General features: G+C 47.3%; 2 long non-coding RNA genes across 2 annotated transcripts; both read right to left on the reverse strand.

Annotated features, from left to right (window-relative positions):
- Positions 1-559: 559 nt before the first annotated feature.
- On the reverse strand, positions 560-2,707 carry LOC311428418. Its single transcript, XR_014687718.1, has 2 exons — positions 2,639-2,707; positions 560-885 (listed from the first exon to the last, which is right to left on the reverse strand). It is a non-coding gene; the product is annotated as an uncharacterized lncRNA (long non-coding RNA).
- A 243-nt stretch (positions 2,708-2,950) lies between these two features.
- Positions 2,951-4,499, reverse strand: LOC311428412. The gene is made up of 4 exons (XR_014687712.1): positions 3,871-4,499; positions 3,727-3,792; positions 3,594-3,640; positions 2,951-3,503 (listed from the first exon to the last, which is right to left on the reverse strand). It is a non-coding gene; the product is annotated as an uncharacterized lncRNA (long non-coding RNA).
- Between the last annotated feature and the right edge of the window lie 2,718 nt (positions 4,500-7,217).

A 7,217-nucleotide genomic window follows, 5' to 3' on the forward strand; every position in this document is an offset into this window, starting at 1 on the left:
TCCGGTCTCTGGTCTTCGATTTTGTCTGACCCATCTAGGAATTTTACTCTGGCAATTCCCACAGCCCTTGGTTACCTTAGTAAGAGTGTCTTGCAGGGGGTCGAGGACCTATCACACACCCACAAATCCTATAGGAATCCCTTCGGTCCTTCACCGGCCAAGTCCCTCACGGGAGATTGGAACCGCGGTTAGAAGACCTCCACAATCGCTTCGGAACTAAGTTCCATCTCAGTCACACTCTTACACACACAGGCAACCGAACCCCACCCAACCGAACGGTATACGCTTTAAATGCTTACGACTCCGTCATCTTCGTTCGGATCTTCACACACACAATTATGGGCAAAATATAGTGCTGCAGCTGGCAAGGGAGCTGAAAAAAAGAATCAGAAACTTTGCTTACCTTTATTCAGGTTCAAGATGCCATTAGTTCCGACCTGACTCAAACAGCAGCCACCAAATGGTGGGGGTGCCTCTCCTAGATCAAACCAGAAATCAGGAACCAAAGCCCTCCCGGACGAGAGCCCACTTGTAATAAATGACTGGGTCCCAAATAGGATTGCAATTGAAATTTACAATTTATTAATTGAATAGAGGTAAGCAAGCAGCGCTGGGTGCGCCAGGAGTCTCTGCTCCACCAAGACGCACACAAGTTACATCAGGCGGCTGGTTTTTATGCTGCTAGGCTAATACATATTCATTACTACTTCTACAAAAGGCAGGGTTATTCTAATTAGTTCCCAGAATCCAAACCCTCCCACTGGTGCAGGTGTTATCAGTCTCCGGTGGTCCCTCTGGGGGCCGCTCGTACTGAAGGCTCGTAGTCTTCCTCCCAGGCTTTTCTCTTGTCCATCTCCTTTGTCCATCTTGGCTGGATGGCAGACACTTGCATAGTGTCCCATGCAACAGTTGTAATAGTTAGCAGTTATTCTGAAACCCCTTTGTTCTCTTATCCCCTATTGACCCGAATTGCTGGACCATTCCTTTGCAAGATTCAAGAACTATATATATTAACCCCTCTGGTTTTCTCAGACTTTTCATCATATCATGCGGCCCTAGCATTGTTCCATATTGACACGAATCAGATGAACTCATTTCACACTGTTAAGCTGTCTTATCACTGCAAGCATATCTCAATACCACCTTCCTTCCCTCTACAGGATGTAACTGCGCAAAAACAACATTTTTATTCCCACAACCTTGATCCCCTTACCCTGAAATCCTTATTCCCCTTAAACCTAACAACTCTAACCACAACCCTAACCCTTATTATCAACCCCCTAACGCTAATGACACTGACCTTAATCCAAACCCCAAACTGCCCCTAACCCCACACAACCAACAACGAAACACACACACACAAAGATGGAAACTACAAAAAAGGCAAAACCCACGATACAGGCCCCAAATCACAAATACGCAACCAAAATGCTACAGAAAAGCCCCAGATGCAGGCCCCAAATGCTACTGCTAGGCCTCAAAAGCTCAAGATGCATCCCAAAGCAAAAATGCAGGCCCCAAACGTTACAGAAAAGCCCCCAAACCCAGGCTGCACAAGTCTACAAGCAGGCCCCAAACTGCCAACAGAAGCAGGCACCAACCACACCCAGATGCAGACCCCAACTGCCCACAAGCAGCTCCTATCCCACCACCCCCTCCCAAGAACTGGACTCCACCCAGACACTGGCCCAAGACCCGGACCCGACCCCTGCCAACCCCCCTACCCTCCCCCCGACACAGGTGTACAAGCAGCTCACAACCCGCCCCTTCAGAGACCGGTCCCACTCCCCCCACCCCCCCCAAGACAGGGGATGCGGAGGTGTACAACCAACTCCCAACTCCCTCCCCCTCAAAGGGAGGCCCCAAAGACCCCCAAATGGAGGCTCCTAGAGTGAACAAACAGCTCCCAACTTCCCCAGGCACAGGCCCCCCCCCCCCCCCCCCCCCCCAAACACAGGCCACAAAGGTGTATAAACAGCCCAGACCCCCCTCCAAGACCATGGCCCCTATAGTGTACAAGCAGCTCCCAACCACCCACAGATGCAGGCCCCAACCCTTCTCAAAAGGGAGGCACCTAGAATGCATGAGCAACTCCCAACCAGCCTAAACATAGGTCCAAAAGTGCACAAGCAGCTCCCAACCCCCCTCAAATACAGACCCCAAAAGTGTACAAGTAGCTCCCCCCCTGAGACAGGACCCAAAGGTGTACAACCAGTTCCCAACACCCCTGAGACACAGGCCCCAACCGCCCCCCCAGACGCAGCGACCCAAATTCTACAAGCAGCTCCCAACCCCTGCCAGGCAGGCCCCCTACCCTATACAAGCAGCTCCCAACCCTCCCCCCCCCCCCCCGAGGGAGGCCCCCAAGCCCCCCACAAACACAGGCCCCTACAGTGTACAGGCAGCTCCCAGCCACCCCCAGATGCTGGCCCCAAAGTTGTACAAACAGCTCCCAGCCACCCTGCAGAAACAGATTCCTACATTGTACAAGCAGTTCCCAGCCCGCTAGACACAGGCCCTGACCCCCCACACATGCAGGCCCCAAAGGTGTACAAGCAGCTCCCACCCCTCCCCCAGACGCAGGTCCCAAGCCCCCCCCCCAAACACAGGCCCCTACAACCAGCACCCAACCCCCTACCCCCGATGCCAGGCCCAAAGGTGTAGAAGCAGCTCCAAACCTCCTCCCTCAACCCAGGCTCCAACAGTGTACAAGCACCTCCCAACCAACCCTCCCCTTCCCCCCCCCCCCCCCCCCCGCCCCCCGACACAGGCTCCAAAGGAATACAAAGAGCTCCCACCCCTCCCCCAGATGCAGGTCTCAACCCCCCCCCCCCCCAGAAGCAGGCCCCAAAGGTGTAGAGTCAGCTCCCAACCCCCTCAATGCTGGCCCCTAGGGTCTACAAGCAGCTCCCCCCTTGCCCCCAGATACCGGCCCCCAGACACAGACCCCAAAAGCCTAATCACAGGCCCTGAACTCTAGAGGCAGGCTCCAAAACCCAGGACAAAGCCCCAGTGGTTCGAGACAGGGCCCAAATCCCAGACACAGGCCCCAAACGCTAAACATATGCCAAAAAAAGTATTAGTGCTGGTGCCAAATGTTACAGACAGGCCCAAAAGCCCGAGATGCTCAAGGCTGAGACGTAACTTGGCTTTCTGAATTACTGGAAAGCAGCTTTCATTCTCAGATAATTGTGTGCAGGCTAGATAGGATGGGGCTTCAGGCACCTCTTCACCTGAGGAAACACACTGCCATCAGGCACCGCTGTGCCAGACAAGCTTGTTCTGCTAGAACACCCTACTCAGATGCACTGTGGCATTCAAGTGAACTGCCTTCATGCAAATATAACGACTGATGTTACAACCCACCTTGCCTGTGGCACCTGATGAACAGAAGAGTAAGCCACCGCAGCGCTTCAAAACCATCCCTGCACGTGCCGCTCCTTGTCGCTCTCTGGCCTTATCTCATATCCTTATCCACTTCTGTGGAGAGCCTGCCACGGCACCTGCAAAGCAAGACGGACACCTTTCATAGTCACCTTGTGCTACTTGGTCGTTCTGCTCCAACCCAGCTCATGACCAGCCCCTCTTCTTACACAGCTCTTCAGAGTGCAGTTTGCTCCTTTGAGCCTGTGCGAGACACCTGTGAAAGAAAAAGAAACGCATAGGCCGATGCAGCATCCAAAGACACAGCACAACTAGGTAAGTTACTCTCATCTGCTCCCTTACCTCTGCCGCTTACCAGCCCCCGAGGCAGATGCTTCAATCTACCCTCTTCAAACAGCTACAACACCTCTAAAAGACAAAGAGGGGATGCCTAGAGGAACAGTGAGACCTACAACACAACAACTGCTACATCTGTTCCTCACTCACCTTGCCAGAGGCAGCTCTGCGTGTGACATCCCAGGTTGTACACTGCGTTACCTAACCCTTACCGTAACCCTTACCCTAAACCTTCTCACCCTTACCATTACCCAAATCCTTACCTTTACTTTTTCCTTACCCTTACTCTTTCCTTTAACCATAACCTTACCCTTACCCTATACCTTACTCCAACCCTTCCCCTTACCTTCCCTTTCCCCTTACACTTAACCTAACCCTTACCCTTCTGCTTCCCCTAAAACATATCCTAACACATTCCCTTACCCTTACACTTACCCTAACCCTTCCTATTACCCTTACACTTACTCTTGCCCTAATCCTTGCTTGCACCCTTACACTTATCCTAACCCTTACCCTTACCCATACTCAAACCCTTACTCTAACCCTTACCCTGACCCGTACCCTTACCCTTACCCTTAACCTAAGCCGAAACCTTAAACCTTACTTTAAAGCTTACCCTTTCTGCTACACTTACCCTTAGCCGAAATCTAAACCTTACACTTACCCTTAGCCTAACCCTCACCCTTACCATTACCCATACCCTTATTCTTACCCTTACCGTAACCCTTACCTTTACACTTACGGTTACCATTAACCTTACCCTTACCCTAACATTTATCCTTAACGTAACCCTTACCCTAAACCTTACCCCAACCCTTACCCTGACCCTTACATTAACCCTAACCCTTACCCTAAAACTTACACTTACTCTTAACCTTAACCTTACCCTTAACATTCACCTAATACTTACGCATACGTTTTCCTGACTTTAACCCTAAAACTAACCCTAACCATTACCCTAACATTTAACCTTACCCTAAGCCTAACCCTTACTCTAACCCTTACCCTGACCTGTACCCTTACCCTTACCCTTACCCTTATACTTACCCTAATTCTTACCCATACCCTAACACATATTTGTACCCTTAACCTTACCGTTACCCTTAACCTTACCCTTACCCTTACTCTATCCGTTACCCTTACGCTTACCCTTAACATAAACCTTACCCTTGACCTTACCCTTACCATAAGCCATACAACAACACTTACATGTACACTTACGCTTGCACTTACCCTAGCAATTACTCGTACAATTACCCTTAACCTTACTATTAAGCTAACCCTAAACCTTACCCTTATCCTAACACTTACCCTTATCTTAAACCTTACCCTTTCTGCTACAATTACCCTTTGCCTAATTCTAAACCTTACCCGAACCCTCACCCTTACCTAAATCTAACTAAAATCTAACCATTACCCTAACCCCTCACCCTTACAATATACATATTTTTACCCTTTACCTAAACCTTTACCCCAACCCTTACCTTGACCCTTACATTAACCCTAATCCTTACACTAAACCTTACACTTACTCTTAACCTTAACCTTAGCTGTAACCTAATACTTACTCTTACGTTTCCCTCACCCTAACCCTAAAATTAACCCTAACCATTACCCTAACACTTACCCTTACCCTAACCCTTACTCTAACCCTTACAATTACCCGTACTTTTACACATACCCTTACACTTACCCTTACTCTTAAACTTACACTAACCCTTACCCTTAACTAAATCTAACCCTTACACTAAACATCATCCTTACCCTTACCATTATCCCTTCTCTTACCCTTATCCTAAACATTTCCCAAACCCTTACCCTTACATTAAACCTAACCCTTACCATAACTCTTAACCTTATCCTTAAACTTAACCTAATACTTACCCTTCCGTTTCCCTCACCCTAAACCTAAAATTAGCCTAACCATTACCCTAACACTGACCCTTACTCTAACCCTTACCCTGAACTTTAGTGTAAGTGTTAGGATAACGTTAACCTTAAGGGTGACCCTTAAGCTTATCCTTAATGTTTATGGTTAGGTTAAGAGTAATTGTACGAGTAATTACTAGGATAAGTGTAAGCGTAAGTGTACATGTAAGTGTTGATGTATGGCTTATGGTAAGGGTAAGGTAAAGGGTAAGGTTTATGTTAAGGGAAAGTGTAAGAGTAACGGATAGAATAAGGGTAAGTGTAACGGTTAAGTGTTAGGGTAATGGTTAGGGTTAACTTTAGGATTAGGGTGAGAAAAATGTAAGGTTAAGTACTAGCTTAAGGTTAAGGGTAAGGTTAAGGTTAAGAGTAAGTGTAAGGTTTAGGTTAAGGGTTAGTGTTAATGTAAGGTTCAGGGAAAGGTTTGGGGTAAGGTTTAGGGTTAGGTTCAGCTTAAGGGTAAGGGTTGGGGTAAGGTTAAGGGTATGGATAAGGATAAGTGTAAGGGATAGGGTAAGGGTAAGGGTTAGCGTAAGGGTAAGATTAATGGTAAGGTTTATGTTAAGGGTAAGCGTAAGGGTAACGGATAGAGTAAGCGTAAGGGTAACGGTAAGGTTAAGGGTAAAAATATGTGTTAGGGTATGGGTTATGGTATGGGTAAGAGTTAGGGTAATGTAAGGGTAAGGGTGAGTGTAAGGGTATGGGTCAGGGTAAGGGTTAGGGTTAGGGTAAGGGTAAGTGTTAGAATAATCGTTAGGGTTAATTTTAGGGTTAGGGTGAGGGAAACGTAAGGGTAAGTATTGGGTTAAGGTAAGGGTAAGTGTAAGGTTTAGATTTAGGCTAATGGTAAATGTAGCAGAAAGGGTAAGGTTTACGATAAGGGTAAGTGTTAGGGTAAGGGTAAGGTTTAGGGTAACATAAAGGGTAAGGATTACGGTAAGGGTAAGGGTACGGGTAGAATTTGTTAGAATATGGCTTATGGTAAGGGTAAGGTTTAGGGTAAGAGTAAGGGTAAGTGTATGTGTAAGGGTACGGGTCATTGTAAGGGTTAGAGTAAGGGTTAGTGTTAGGGTAATAGTTAGGGTTAATTTTAGGGTTAGGTTGAGGGAAACGGAAGGGTAAGTATTAGGTTAAGGTTAAGGGTAAGGTTAAGGTTAAGAGTAAGTGTAAGTTTTAGGGTAAGGGTAAGGGTTAATGTAAGGGTCAGGGTAAGGGTTAAGGTAAGGTTTAGGGTTAGAGTTAGGTTAAGGTTAAGTTTTAGGGTAAGGGTAAGTTATATGTATAAGGATAAGTGTAAGGGTAAGTGTTAGGGTAAGTGTAAGGATAAGGATAAGTGTACAAGTCAGGGTAAGGTTTAGAGTTAGGATTAGGGTTTGGGTTAGGGTAAGGGTAAGTGTTAGGGTAATGGTTAGGGTTAATTTTAGGTGTATGGTGACGGATAAGAAAGGGTAAGTGGTAGGTTAAGGTTAAGCGTAAGGTTAAGGTTAAGAGTAAGTGTAAGTTTTAGGGTACGGTTTAGGGTTAATGTAAGGGTCAGGGTAAGTGTTTGGGTAAGATTTAGGGTTAGG

The sequence above is a fragment of the Aythya ferina genome, assembly GCF_964211825.1.
Source record: "Aythya ferina genome assembly, contig: HAP1_SCAFFOLD_77, whole genome shotgun sequence".
Taxonomy (NCBI): Eukaryota; Metazoa; Chordata; class Aves; order Anseriformes; family Anatidae; genus Aythya; species Aythya ferina.